This window comes from Thermobia domestica, chromosome 16 (assembly GCF_964235325.1).
Source record: "Thermobia domestica chromosome 16, izTheDome1.hap1.1, whole genome shotgun sequence".
In the NCBI taxonomy this organism is placed as follows: domain Eukaryota; kingdom Metazoa; phylum Arthropoda; class Insecta; order Zygentoma; family Lepismatidae; genus Thermobia; species Thermobia domestica.
This window is the reverse complement of record NC_137469.1, coordinates 109567451-109583844: the sequence shown is the minus strand read 5'-3', so window position 1 is coordinate 109583844 and position 16394 is coordinate 109567451. Positions and strand designations below refer to the sequence as shown.

The 16394-nt window shown below is 36.8% G+C and overlaps 1 protein-coding gene across 4 annotated transcripts in view; it reads left to right on the top strand.

Annotated features, from left to right (window-relative positions):
* RhoGAP93B (MyTH4 and RhoGAP_KIAA1688 domain-containing protein RhoGAP93B) overlaps nt 1–16394 on the top strand; it is a 338924-nt gene that overhangs the window by 7089 nt on the left and 315441 nt on the right. The gene's annotated exons all lie outside the window — the stretch shown is intronic.

Genomic DNA, 16394 nt, shown 5'->3' with positions numbered 1-16394 from the left:
ATTTATTTACAAAGTGTCAGATTTAGTCCGAACACCCTGTATAGAGGATGTAACTTAATTAATGTAACAAACGTCGGAAGGCGATTCCTGACACCGAGATAAGCAAACAAGGTCCCGTAATCATATAGCATATTGGTCATATTGATAGAGTTAACAAGGATTGAAAGCATGGGAACAGTAAGTTCGAAGCGGTAGATATCGCAAATCAATAAGCTTAGGGAGGAAGGTGGTCTAGATAAATAATGAAATGAAATCTTTATGTTTTACGCCCAGCGCTTATGCCGGACAGGCTAAAGGAGACGGTGACTATGAGAAATGAATGAAATGGTGAGATAAAGATAGTGGGAGGATGTATAGTGGGATAGTGCCCGAGAAAACCCATTCACCAGAGGTGAACTCGACCACTGAGCTACCGCGGCCTCTGGCTTGTGGTAGTCTAGAGGTGGTGCTTGTGTTGAAGACGCTAGACTAGGGGAGTGCAGCCATTGTGCTGCGAGCGTTGAATAGGACTAGTGGCAGTACTCAGCAAAAACATAGTGCGTTATTCAAATCTCATACAGACCGACATCTGTTCATGTACAATCGTGCAGATGGCAGTGAGCGTGAAGCCAAGAGCGTTTCCCTAAAGTCGGCCATACATTGACGTATTTTTCGGTCGTAACTATAACATTTCATACGCTAGTGTTGTTAGCAGCTGTCAATACGTTAGTGTATGGGGCCTGACGTAAGTTTACGTACCGAATTTTTATACGCTAGAAAAGTTTGACCTCCACCATCATTGGCAATTTGTCGGCGCGTGTGTGAAGCAGGGATCGTACTACCTGGTTATGTGGATGCTGGTCAGCTCTATCGTGTTCGAACACCTGTTATGAACAAACGTGTGATAGAACCTGTGGACAATGATCCAGGTACGAGTACGAGGGAACTTAGTCGTGAAATGCATGTTAGTCACATGACTGTGTGGCGTGCGTTAAATGAAAATGCCTTGTACCCATACCACCTGCAAAGGGTACAAGGATTGACAGAAGCGATTTCTAATTACGTGAAGCATTCTGGCAGTGGATCATTCAACAGACCACTACCATCATGCTGCTATAGGCATCAGTACTATTCACTGACGAGGCCACGTTTGGAAGGGATGGTATCATCAACATGCATAACACATATGTGGGCAGATGCACATCCCCATGGTACGGTTGTCACGCGTCATCAACACTAGTTTGAACTTGTTCGGTTTTTTAGGAAAACCGAAACCGGTTTTTGAGAATTAAAAAAAAACGTTTTTTTCACTGAACCTGGTTTCACCGAATCCAGTATCGGTTCTCCTCAAAACCGGTTCTGGTTTTTTCCAAGATTTGTTCTATTTCTGACCAGAGTAGTGTTTCGTTATTCTCCAGAAACGATTCCGTTTCCACGGAAATAGTTCTGTGTGTTTTCGAAAAGTTTTCCCCAAAACCAGTTTTGGTGAAATCCGAACCGGTTTATGTGAAAAACCGAAACCGGTTTCAGTGAAAAAACGGAACCAGTTTTTGGAGAAAACCGAAATGTCGGTTTTTCTATAAACCGGTTTCCGGTTTTTATAAAAAAACGGTTTTGCCCATCCCTAGTTTGAACTCAGTGTATGGTGTGGTATTGTCCATGAGCAACTAACTGATCGGCCCATACATGCTACCCTGAAGACTGAATGGAGCACAGTGTGACCTTCCTGCAGGACATACTGCCCGAATTACTGAAAAATGTACTCCGAAGATTCTCCGCAATATTTAGTACATGCATGATGGGGTTTCCGCGCATTTTAGTTTGAACTCGCCGGGGATTGAATCAGGCGTGGCGGTTCAGTGCATTGGCCTGCCCGGTCTCCGGATCTGATGCACTGGATATTTATCTATGGGGTCACTTGGAAAGTGTGGTTTATGCTACTCCTGTCAACGATGTCAATGACTTGGAACAGCATATCCACAACGCCTGTGGAACTGTTCGTTATGACCCTAGTATCTTCAAAATGGTTCGCCAATCCATGATTTCGGCGTTGTCATACATGCAATGTTGTCCATGGGGGCACTTTCAACATTTCCTGTGATGTGCACGACGAACGTACGTTTGTTTCTCTGCACGTCTTTATCTACTGCTTCATACTGAAGGTTCCCACGTTTTTCGGTCCTCGCAACTCTGCCAATGTGCCCAATATGCCGTATGTTTACAGGACCTTTTTGCTTATCTCGGTGTCAGGAATTTCCCCCCGACATCTGTTACATTAATTAAGTTACACCCTGTATAATGAAGTGTGTACATAGTGATTAGATATGAGCGAATAACATGTTTGATACGAGTGAAGATTACTAATACTTTCAGTTTAGTTTGTCACTTCACCACAAAAGCACAGTCGTTTTAATTGAAAACCTCTAATTAGGAGTAATGTTAGTTGCTGTCTTCGAGGAAAAAATCTGAACTTTGTATACTGTATAGATTGCAGCATTACATTTTATTCACACAAAAAAAATAGAATTCGTTATTTATAAACCTTACACAGTCTTATTGTTGCCGTTGCGTACGGTGGCGAAGTAGAAAGATTTCGAAATTTGGTTCTTCTGGTTGTACAGACTTAAACATGAAAATGAAATTCCATTCCGAATAACTGGCTGGGTTTATATATGAAGTGAGTACTTTCCTCCCTACCAAGAATCGAGTCCGGCACCACGCTACGTAGCAACGAATGTGATATTTACCTTCTATGTATGAAAAAAAAAGAAAAAGTGAAAGAGTTTTCCAATATATGAAGTAGCCTCTTAATGAAATTTAAATCCATATTTAATTTGTGTTGCAAGTTCTATAAAGATAGCGAAATATGTAAATCTTAAATACACTTTTATTACAAATGGAATTGTAGTCTACAAATAGTAGTATGATTGTTAATCCGCCTTATTTCTTGAGAAGGAAATGGGAAACGTGCTACGTGATGTAAACTTCATTAGCAAGAAAAATCCCGGAAAATAACGTGAAGATGAAACATTCTTGGATGACAGCTTAGTCTCTTCTATTTTATCATGAAGTTGCGTTTACTTTCAGCGACTTTAGATTTTTCGTTGCGCTTCAAAGCAAGTGAGTTTACAATTTTCATTGTGTATGCATTTGGAGCTGTTCCTATTTCCTTGCAGTGGTTGGAATGTATTGAATGTTAGATACTCCGCTCTCCATTGTGTAGGAATGCAGGAAACTGAACATCCCGTTAACCGTGAATGGCACCATCTAAACCCACTTACATAGACTCTGCCTGATCTCCAAAGGAAGTGCGTATGGATTAAAGAATATAATTTCACTAGACTGTAGGTCCTTCAACTAATTGCGGATCTTGTACATATGTTAAATCGCAGGGGAAGTGCACAGTGTTTTCATTGAATATTTTGTATAAATGACTGAACGCAATGTACAGTCGTTTCCATAAAAATTCATGCCACCACCTTCTTTTAAAGGTTACATTTCGCAGCTACATGTAGGAAATAATAATCCTTTGGCTTCGAGAAAGATAATCATCAGAAGAAGATTCGCATTTGTTTGATTGATTTGTGTCTATAAATGGGAATATAAAGTTCTTCAAAGAAAGGGTGGCCAGGTTTCTTGACCAAGACTGTACATTTTTCTAAAGTTATTCATTTTAGAGCTCGAACATGCTCCCTGAGGTTCTTGTGCAAAGCTGTTAATTTCCGTCGTTGCATTCCAATGAACATCTCAACATAAACAGCAGGCAGAAAGATGTGAGGTATGGCCCCGCGTAATCACTAACGCTCTCGCCTGGCGTGCGAGTGATCCAGGGTTCGATTCCCGGTGGAGGCACTCGGTCTAAGAAGTCTAAAAAGGTTTTTCAGGCCAGTCGTCTTGAATGAGATTTTTCTGGGTTTTCCTTATTCACAACCAGGCAAATGCCGGGGTGGTACCTAACTTATAGGTCCCAGGCCGCTTCCTTCCTTCCCCAGTTCTTTCTTCCTTGCCTTTCCCCAGATAGTGTGATCGGCGAGGACGTCATCCCTCGTCATACGTGACGGGCTAAATGGCCATAGATGCCGAAAGCCCAGAAAGCTAAATCCTAAATCCCTAAAGATGTGAGGTGTTGATGGTGTAGTGTGTTTGGGCTTAAAAATTTTAACCGAATTGTTTCATAGCTTTCGTTAATCGGAAATGATTTTACAAAAATGAAGATGAAATCTTGTAGTATTTCATTTCATGTTGAAACTAGTTAGTCCAAAGGCGTCAGATGGTAAAATGAAAGTGAATAATTATAAATAATAAGTTGAATTTAGACTGGAAGAGAAAACATGAGAATAACGAGAAAACGCATTAACACAATGTTGTCCACCACAAACTCACATGGCTAGAGATCGAACTGGAGATTCCTTGCACAGGAATGAGTGATCTACCACTGAGCTATTGTAACCTCCGTATATTAGCTCCCAGCGTAGGCATACGGAAACTTACAATTCCATTCCAGGTCTGTGTCTTTGTGTGGCATTTTATCTCTCGGCGACTACTGGCCGGATCTGTACCAAATTTGGAGGATAAATAGATCTTGATGTAGGGAATAAGGATATTTGGTAGCCGGACTCAACTCTGCTTGGCTAAACTCAGCTCGGCTCGGCTCGGCGTGTATGTAATATTTTATTTCTTTTTACTACTGATCAGACCTGAACGAAATTCGGTAGACAGGTAGTCTATCGTCGTAAGAAATAAAGATCGATATATTTGGTGGTCGGGCTCGGCTCGACAACAGATGTTGTGTTTCTTAGCTTTGCACGAGGTGAGTTTCTGAGTTTGAGTTCAGTTCATCTCGACTTGTTTGAGTTTGAGTTTTAATGTTTTACGCCGTATACAACACTGAAGCTTTGAAGGACAGTCTTCCACCGGTGATCGAACTCGGGAACCGGAAAATAGGAAACTGCGATAATAGTGTAGTTACCTAAAATTGAACATTATTTTATGTTGCGTGTTATTTGTATCTTTTTATATTGTTACGTGTTATTTTAGTATAGGACTTAATCCACGCAAATCGGATAACCAGTAATTTGTTCACATGACACTAGTGTTGTAATAAGGTCTAAAACAACAAAATAATGTTTGCTTATAGACCAGTAAAGTTACGTGTGCCATGTTTATGCTTGTTGGTCAGTAAAGAGGTCCGCGTCTCGATGCTGAAAGGTTCAAACTGCAAATGAAATTACCTATGCCCTTCACCGAATATCATAAGAATAATTAAATCTGAATGTACACTCATGTCCAAAATTATTGTCGCATGTCTATAAATATGTTGTTGGAGCAATATAATTTGATAACGAATTCGCCCGGTATTTCTTATAATGTTAGTATGTGTATAATCGGCAAAGACATGTATGTGGCAAATTTCATGTCAAAAGAACAGTAAATAAGAACAATAAAACGAAAATAAAACTTCCTTGTCCATTTAGCAACATTTTGGTTTACTCATTCTAATTTTCGTATTTATAATTATTTTCCTATAAAATTTACCGCAAATATATATATTTCCGATTATCCACATAGTATCAGTATTAAAAGTACCCTGCAAAGTCATTATCAAATTATATTCTTACAAGAAGATAGTTATATATATGCGACAATCATTTTGGACATGAGTGTACATGACGATCGAAGCACTTTGCTTAGAGAGTAGAATACATCTGAGATAGTGGCGTAGGCAAGTTGTGAATCATGTTGGTTAAGTTAATTTTTCCGACAGTAGAGGAACCCCTTTCAACAATAAGGCTATATGAGACATGGATCTAGAAGTTAACATGGGCCACGAACCACATGAACTTTCACCCGGTATCGAACTTAGATCTCCCGCGAGAGGTTTGAGTAAGTTGTAAAAGTCCACGATAAAGTATTTCAGTAAAATTACGGCGAATCATTGGCAGATGTAATGTTTTAATATCGTTGTTGAAGTATACTATCTTTTTCCCCGTTGTGTACACTAAGTAATATTAGGGTAACCAGACGCCCTGTTTTTAATGTAGTTAACCCTTTTTTAGAAAGTCGTCCGATGTCCCGAGGAAAATGCAAACCGGACGCATTTTTTCCTTTTCTAAAGTGTCACGTTTTTGGCATGTACTTGCGTAGTATTATATTTGTGTTCTTAATCCCCGTGAATCTTTGTTTGGAAAAATTTCGAAATTTTATAAAATATTTTCATATTCTTCAAACTGATGGCTGCGTAGTAAATTACAGTATTTCGATAGTCACCAACCTTCTGTAAATCGATAGTCGAAGGTTGTACATACATTCGATACCTGTCAGTAATGCTTCATGAGAACAAGGAAAGCGGTTTGATCTACTATGAAAACTATATTAATCCTTAAGTGCCATGTATGGGCTTCTATAGTTTCTGAAAGAAAGACCAACCCTTCTACAAGAAATTCATGGGTTCATGTTAAATATTAAAAAAATAATGTAAAAATTAAAATAGGAATAAGGTTTAATAATTGAGAAAAAAAATATTATTTTGAAAAGCTAAAATCTCCTCATTGGCGTGAATAACGACATCAGAATCAGTATACCTTGATGGGTTGTCAGATTATGCTAGTTTGTCGAATGCCTGCCTCTTTTTAATTTTCTAAATATGATTACCCTTCCTCTTCGGTATATAGGAAAATAACTACCCCCAAAATTTATTTGCTCTCCGCTCACACCCAAAGAAATTAAAGCTAACGTCATCACTGCACCGTAACAAAAAGAATCTATTCCTGAATTTAACAGTAGGCCTAATATAACACCAGCGTATTTGTCAGTTATACATTATAATCTGACTGAAAGGCTTCTGTGTGGTCCGTATTTTATGTAATTGTCCCTTATTAGGAGTTTATGTCCTGATGTCCTGACAAAATTATTTGGAACGTAAAATCATCCAATAATTTGTAGATTTGAATTTAACACATTCATAAATTTAAATATGTACCTAATTGCTAAGAAATTGATAGTTCTTATCATATGAATGTTGTACAAATTGCGTTGGCAGCATTATTTTGTTATAAGAATATACTTAATAATGAAGCACGGCTTACGTGATACAACACTTGATTCGATATGACGGAATTTTTATTAGTATTATTTCATCTACCTTCAAATTGCCGAAGAGAGAATATGTTCTTACCGAGAAACTAAGGACTGAATATCTTTGCATAAGATGGGACACATTAAAAATACATTTGTGGAGCATGTTGAATACACCATTTATTACCAAGTATGTGAAACACATTGCCAGAGGACGGGAGTTTTGCACTGTGTTCAGTGTTTGAAGATTATATCCCTTAAATGGCCACCACCTTGATGAGAACATTCTTTGGGGCACCATCGTGACGAGAACATTCTTTGTTGGCTCTAGAAGATTACAGGAGGGACGTGGTGTTTGCTGGCTAATATGTTGATAGAATGCACGTTTTGTCACCGGAAGAAATATCGATCATGGGTAAAAATAAAATTGAGGACTGGTCAGAATGAGAATTTCCCCATTTAATTATATGCATCGTACCTTGCCAGTTTGGTACAGGGTGCTTGAAAGCTCCACAAAATATCAATACTAGCTGTAATAGTACAGTCTTGATAGCATGCAGGATCTTTCAATTTTATTTCTCGTAATGTATTTTTGGCAAAACTTTACTCTACTATAACTTATTTGACGTTTCTGTTATATGAATTTTCGACATTTTTTCCCTATTTATGAGGTATGTCCGCTTTACTCCTCATCTCAATGCAGCAGTCATGGCCATCCCATGAAATGTTTCTTTCCCGTCTACTGTCATAGCATTGTGAGCTACATTGTCACAAACAACCAACCAGGAAGAATCAAATAACTCGTTACATTCAAAAAGAGAGTTTAGATTAGAGGCGGCCATCTTGAAAAATCCACTTCCGGCTTCCAGATCATGGTGGAATTTTTTCCTTCAATCAATGCACCTGATAGAGACGAAAAACATAAGTTTGATGGGGAAAATAATTGTTCTACGATTAAAAATAAGAAAATATAAGAGTTTTTGCGATTTTTGAGGTTATTAGCGGCCATCTTGAAAAAAGCCACTTCCAGTTGCCAGATTTTGGTAAACTTTTTTTTCTGTCAATCAGTGCACCCGGTAGACACAAAAACCGTTTACAGACCTTTTGTTGGATTTTTTTTTTTTTTTTTTTTTTTTTTTTTAGGTTAACGTTTCTTTTTCGTTAAATTGACCCAACTAGTAGCCGGGTTTAGCCAGGGTTGGCTTGGCTCGCTTTGCTTTATTTTTCTGTAATTACTGGCCAGATTTGGACCAAATTTGGTAGGCAAATAGTCCATTGTGTAAAGAATAAAAATTGCTGTATTTGAGGGCTGGACTTGGTCAGGGCTGGCTCGTCTCGGCTCAGCGTGCGTTGTATGGGTACTTCTCGATAATTACTAGTCTGATCTAAACGATTCGATAGAAAGTAGCCTATCATCTAGGAAATAGAGCTCGCTATGTTTGTTGGCCGGGCTCACTTGTCTTGCCTTGTATGTGATATTTTATTTCTCAGTAACTACTGGCGGGATCTAATTGAAATTTGGCGGACGAATAGACCATCGTCTAGGAAATAAAGCTCACTACACTTTTGCACGCCGAGATCTCCTGAGTTCTGTTTCATTTCGGCTTGTTTATTATTTTTTTCAAAAGTAAAGGAATCATATAAATCACGAGAGTAAGTTTTTGCATCACTGAATCTTTATGGTCTTAAGTCAGTATTTCGTTCAACTTGATTTAGTTACAAATCGCTGTGATATAAAGACGCGAGTTTGATTCTACGTTTTATGTTTCTTATTGATTAAATGTAACATTATTTTTTATTACAAAGACTACGAGATGGATTTTGGTGCCTGAAGTGGGATCCGAAGCACTATTCTGGATTATATCTGAGACGAATATCCCCACCAGAAATCGAACTCGGGGCCACGTTAACGTAAAATATGCGCGTTAACCACTTGGCTACGGAGGGCCACGATGTTTATTATTATTTACTATTCTTCTTCTTCTTCTTCTTCTTCTTACTTAATACGAGCAGTGAACACTAGATGTAACTTTGTTCATTGCACATTTTTCTGAGTGCGAGTAAAAAATGTATGTCTCAAACTAGAGAAAAAATGAGTTGACGATATATAAATTCTTCAATTCATCTGTAGTCGCCTGCGTTGCTAGGAAGATTCCTGTATTTCGCAATGTTATGAAAATTACTTCAAGCGACCTAATTCATAACGAATGGCAGGGAATAAAAACAGTATGTTTCTTTCATAGCGTTGTATTCGCACAGGATACTCAACCGCATTGCAACACCTGCTGCAGCTTGCAAGATTCGACGGTCTGGTTTTCCTCTGAATATGCTGGAAGTGAATCACTAGAACGTCTCGTTGATGTTCTTAGTTTTATACACCAGAAGCGAAGTTTATATAATTTTTATTTGCCAGGAAATTTGTATTTTTTAAGATTTTGTCCAGTTTGTCTTCTTTATTTGTTAGTATGTTTGGATCAAATTTTGTTGTCGGTTTAACGTTAAGATAGTTTCAGAGCTCCATAGCTAATGTAATTATCTCGAAAAAGCATTAGATGTAGCGTCATACATAATACTCATAAACAGAGCTGTTTTTTTTTTTTTTTTTTTTTTTTTTTTTTTTTTGTCCCGTTGTAAAGTTCAAGTAACAAATTAAACTAACAGTAAGTGCTTCCCGTACTAACTTTCACATAGCCATTTGCACTACACTTTAAAGGTTTGGTGTCTCTAGTTCTATCCCAGGTTCAATCTCAAGTGGGCATTATTGTGGACAAACACCGTGTGTGTATGTGCTTATGTTTTCTCGGTGTTCCCCCGTTTCTTCCCAGTTTCGTCGTTCCATCATTATTATCCATCTCACCACCGTTTGCCTTAGCCTCAGTTCATAAACTTGGGACATCAAACTAAAAAAATAAAAATACATTAAATGCATATGCCATATTGAGTTTTGACCCATTTGTATGCGAATTATTTTTGTTTGAATGAACTGGAATTTCAGTGATGTGATTTTACCAGGGGTGTCATTTAGACGGGTCATTCGAACCATTGTTAAAGTTATTGAGGTTCCCGGAACCGGTTGTAAAGATTGATTCTCTACTTCGAGATCCAATATGAGAAAAATGTAATTCTCTAGTACTATTTTTGAGAATCTAGTACATATATACAACATTTGATTTTCGTTTAACATTGGGCGCATAAAGTGTGTCCAGGCCAAACGGTTCATCCAATTAAAAAAAAAAAAAAAAAAAAAAAACTCACTTTAGATTGAAAACGTCATATTTGGAGACGGTTTCCCCTGTTACATATTGTTCTAGCTCTGGTAATAACTAGGGATGGGCACGAGCGAGTTCGAGCGAGTTTTCATTGAAACTCTACTCGAATCGAAACAGACATCTTTGAGCTCGACTCGAGAACTCGGCTCGAAAAATTTCCTACAACTCGACTCGAATTTGACTCTAGTTTCGAGTCGAGTCGAGCCAAATCGAGCAAAATGCTGTGTGTAGTTTCAAGTACTTTCTTCAAGTATCCTACATAGACAATATAATTATTATCAATGATACTACTACTACTACTACTATAACATTATTATTATTATTATTATTATTATTATTATTATTATTATTATTATTATTATTATTATTATTATAACAATACCGTGTATATACATGAAATATAGGTGGTTTGTATCTGAATACTAAAATCTAGTTGACTGCTGACCTCTGTAGTCGTGAAGACTAAGAGGCAAGGACATCGTTTACGAGGTTCTGGGTTTGAGTTCCGGAGGAGCAAGTATCCTGCCTCGAAACAAAAGTCGTTAAAAGTTAGAGGGCGCCGGCCACACATGTTCAAAACTCCTTGGTCCCTGGTCCGGGTCTAGGGTTCTCAACGGCTCGAGCGGCTCGGCTCACAGCTCATTCCCTATTGAGCCGAGCCAACAGCTTACCTATCCAAACTGACATGAGCTGAAACAAACCGAGCTGATGGCTCACCCCAACCGAGCCGCCTCGAGGCGATGACTCACCTGAGCCGAGTCGGTGCCTCATCTCAACCAAGCCGGCTCGAGCTGTTCGCTCAGTTGAGCCGAGCTAAGCGTGTTAACATCCCTACACGCGTTGGGCTTCTGCTTCGATTCAAAACTTTCACCGTACAGGTCTCAGCCTTGGTGATGAGAACTACAGTATATACTTATGTTAGTGCTCACGACATTTGAGGTTGTCTCGTTATAAAAATCCATTGTCGTCTTGTTAATCGAGACGAGGCGAGATGCGAGCAGACTTTCACCTCGTGAGCAACACTAAAACTATTCAATATTACTGCGTACATTTCTCATAGCTTTCGCTTCCAGTCTAATCAGGCAATGATTTCAAAACGATTTAAAACGAGCGAGCCATTTTTCAAACTCGACTCGACTCGAAACTCGACCTCAAAACAGGACTCGGCTCGGAACTCGACTCGAGAAAATGACCTTTGACTGAACTTGAAACTCGACTCGAATTCGCTTCGAGTTTCGAGTCGAGTCTAGTTTTAGCTTGACTCGTGCCCATCCCTAATAATAACAGTTACCCTATTTCAGGGAACTTTTGAGACATCCTGTATATACTTTTTAGCTTTTAAAGACGACACAATTGAGGTATGCTGCACATGAGACACAAGATACTTCCTGCATCTCGTCAATGAAAATACTGTATAATTCTCGCAATGTGTAGATGCAGTTAATTTCAGTAATATGTGTTTATTTTCCAGTCAGAAACGCAAATTTTGCTGCTCATTGATGCAAACCGATACAAAATGGAGCCGGACCGCGGTGACTCAGTAGTAGAGCGTTCACCTCTACTGTGTGGGGTTCCTGGGCTCCACCAAGTGGACTTTGTAACGGACAAACACTGTGTGCGTAGGTTTTCTCGGTGTTCTCTCGTTTCCTTCCACATTATTCATTCCACCATTTCACTTATTTCTCATCATCACCGTCTCCTTTAGCCTAGCGGCATGACTGTGGGGGTAAAATTGAAAGATTTCATTTCATTTTTACAAAATGGGGCTCTGATATCTTTGTGTTTTGGCGTCGCTACCGTGTTTTAATAGCCAGAAGAAGTATTTATTTTAGTTGGCGGAAAATACTGCATCTAATCAGGAAGATGCATGGCTTCTGACGGGAAATTTAGTATTCAGAAACTTTCAACACTTTAATTTTGCGGTTCTGCCGTATTATTTACGAACAGTGATCTTTCTGTAACGATTACGATTTTCTTTTAATTCCTGCAATATAGTAGGCCTTACTAGTAACATTGGAAGAAATGTATAAATAATAATAATAACATACATTATATAATCATATTGTAATAATATGAATACTATGACAAATTATTAAACTAATAATTGAACCACTTATTAAATGATTTGAATGACAGGACGATTTTACTGGTTTCTTCTTTAAGTGTAAATTAATTTCCTTATTTTTCAAAATGAATTATACAATTATTTACAAATTATACATAAATATGTATAAATTACTTAAATTTGATTATTAATTATTAAAAATACATGAACAAATTTTAATTTTCACTAAGGGAAGATCATTTAAATAAACCTTATGATGAAATTAATAGAATCAAACCATTAAAAGTCCAATTCATTTGAAAGAAGACTGAATTTCCCTATATAAATCATTGGACCAGAAAACAAGAGGGCGCAGCATTTTAACACTGCTAATGCAAATCTACTCTATATTTCCAAAGTAAGACTTGAAATTATTCAAAAGTTACTCGATATCAGAGCTCTCACTGGATGCTAGAGCTTTGCACGCATCATAGATATTTTTACTTCAGAAAAAGATAATTTCTTGAACTGATTGTGAGATTGGTTCTTAAATACTATATATACACATGCATTTATACATGTATTTAATATGCCATTTGTTAATGGTGTTGATTTTTAAATATTGTTATCTGTTACTACATGTTTTAATGTGAAGTGGACAATGTGCTCCATTTGGAACTATACAAGTAGATAAATATTTTTTTCATAAATTCCAACCTGTGTTTCATACGTTATGTCAGCATTTATGATCTGAATAAAAGTGGAAATTCATAGTGTTCACGAATAGTGTTATGAAAATAGCCCTTAACGTCCAACACCAAATACCAGTCACTACTAGTACAGTATATCGCGTGCGGATGAGAAACGAAGCTCAATTCACATTGCAGAAACAGTTGGCTTTTGAATTAATTAACAAGCTGTTACTAAATAGAGAAAGTACCGGTATATGGACAGCTTAAGTAAAATAATTGTAATAAAAATATTGTACGAAGTAGTGACAAGAAAGAAAAAGAAAACATTTTTCATAATTCCGTGAGAACTCATAAAATAATATATTTGATTCAATTAAAAATGGGAAAAGTTAAGAAAAACGCAAAATGGGTACTTCGAGATTTTATGGCCAATGATATTGTGCAGCAAGTCACGAATAAATCTAAAATTAAATGAAAGAAGAAAATATATGCCATATTGCATCAAAATCAGATCATTTTGGTAAAAGTTGTTAAAGAAATTTATTTTCTGATCATATTAATATTAAATTAAGTTCTATAATTGTATAATTATTTGAAATTCTTCGGTGTATAAGGGACATACCTGTTCTTTTAAATTTTGCCTTTTCTCTACAAGTACAGTATTACTGTTAAGGTACATGGGACATATATGTCTCAAAGTAAAACGTTTTTCATTGAAAAGGAAGTGTCAAGTTTCAAATTCTATAATTTTGATTTTTTATGGTCTTACGTTAATTGATTATTGTAAAAAAAAAAAAAAAAGTTTCTAAGCACTCACTTCCTTTGAACGTGTAAGGGTTAAATAAGGAAACGTCGGAAGTTTAGTGAACTTACCATTTTTTTTATCCATTTATCCGTAATCGCATTTGAGCCGCAACCAACAGGGGTGATTGGAATGACCTAAAGATAGTAGACCTATACAAAATGTACACTTATGTCTAAAATTATTGGCGCATGTCTATAAATATGTTGTTGCAGCAATATAATTTGATAACAAATTTGTCCGGCGTTTCTTATAATGTTAGTTTATCTATAATCGGCAAAGACATGTATGTGGCAAATTTCTTGTCAAAAGAGCAGTAAATAAGAACAATAAAACTAAAATAAATGTTCGTGCCCATTTAGCAACATTTTGGTTTACTCATTCTAATTTTCGTATTTATAATTATTTTCCTATGAAATTTACCACAAATATATATTTTCCGATTATCCACATAGTATCAGTATTAAAAGTTCCCTGCAAAATCATTATCAAATTACATTCTTACAAGAAGACAGTTATAGATATGCGACAATCATTTTGGACATGAATATACAAAATCTACGAATGTTTTAACGTATTTATATGGGAAACTTTTTTTATATGTATATGTACAAACTTGCAACATAGGATCTATTTTATCCCCTTATTCTTGATGGATTGCAACCCGTAATAATTGTGTTGTTTCTCAAAGTTGAAGGAAGGCTCGTACCAAGTTTTCAGATTCAAATCAGATAAGTTTTTTGAGATTTGTTGTGGAACACAAAGACGGATACAGGTTAAATCGAATGGTAGAAGCTCGCTATATATGCTTCAATTTTTCCATTCTAAAATTGTAGTAGTTGCCGTAGCTGGAACTTGTTGATACATAAATTGTCAAAGTTGGAAATGCTATATATTTCTGAATTTTTGTTATCCATAATTTTAGGTACATTTTTCTGTTTTTTCACCGTAATAATTTTCAATATACACTTTCGTGATTTTATGCTGATTGAAGTGTCATTTAAATAAATAAAAATCAACTGTATTTTACATAGATGTTTTCATAAAAGAATTCGTTCACGTTATCAAGTTTGTTTTGATGCTTTTTTTCTGTTTGTTTTTGTTCTTTAAGGGAGAGAGAGTAAAGAACTTTATTGATTTTTATCAAATATTTTAAATGTGTGAATCAGACCTTGCTGACAGGTAAGTAAAAAAGTTCATTAAAGAAGAAACAACATTTGAGAAAATAGAACTGTTAATCATGTAAAGCATTTTGGTGTATAAAATTTCGTTTTAACGATTTCGAATTGTATATGCAGATTTTTTATGAGATGACAGTAGGACAAGAGACAGAAAAGTATATAAAACAGATGTGAAGTTCAGAAACTTCTCGAATTTAAAAAAAAAAAAAAAGCAGCATTTTAGGTTTTGAATATCGTATCAGAGTTAGCTTTTGAACATTGTATCAGATGTTAATTTTGTTTTCTAGGTTTAACGTTTAACAGTTATGCTCCGAGGTTAAGAGAAGCAATGATGATGACAATGAACGAAGTGGTGGAATGAAAAAAGTGGCAGGAAGCGGGATAATCCCGAGAAAATGCACGCACATAGTGTTTGTCTGCCATAAAGCTCTGGCATGAGCTGAAATCGAACCAGGAATTCTACAATACGTGCTCTACTATTGATCCCTCATGGGCCCCAAGATACTCTACGTTCACGTGCTGAATATAAGCTGGTCGAAATAAAGGGAATTCATTAGATAAGCTTGTAAGAGGTCACCCAAAATTGTCAGAGAAAATGATCCAGAGTATGAAGAACCGACTATTAGCATCTCCCAAGAGGTTATATGGCGATTTTCACAGAAATCAAGGATCTAGAAGAGCATGTCATTGCGCTGAGAAGAAAGTAGAACTTCATGTATACCATATCTCGTGGTCCACGAATTAAAAGAGCCGAGGTTTAAAAGTGACATAATGTCGGTGGTTTCAGATACTTCTCCAGCGAAATCCAGGCTTAGCTCTTAGGCGAGGCGTGTCGGGATGTGTTACTTCTTAAAAATTCTCGTATTTAGATTAGTGAGAAATGGAACGCAATACGTGAAAAACTTGCTCATTCCGAAAAGATAAGTGTTTGCTATAGGATGCCCCAGCACGCATAATTAGTCTAATTTTACTTGACGCAGATATTATAGTAGGTGCACATACGAAAATTTTCAACATTTTTCTAAATCAGTTGGACGACGGCTAGTGCGCATCATGTAGAACCGACTTTGCTCATTTTACTCAGCCGATGTGACACCGCCTTTTTATTGTTTTTGTGTGGGGATGTCTGAAATGAAAAATTTACGCAAAGAAACTACAAACCTTAGACGCCTTGAAAGCGAACATCAACAAGTTAGTTCAGGTGCTTTGGGTTCAATCTTATCGAGACGTAAATAGTGGCTTCTTCCAGCACATGTTATAATGTTACTAGATTGCATGTCTTGCAAAGCGAGGTAAACCCATCAAATATCAATATAGATCGTGTTAATGTCAAAATTATCTCAAAGAAATGCT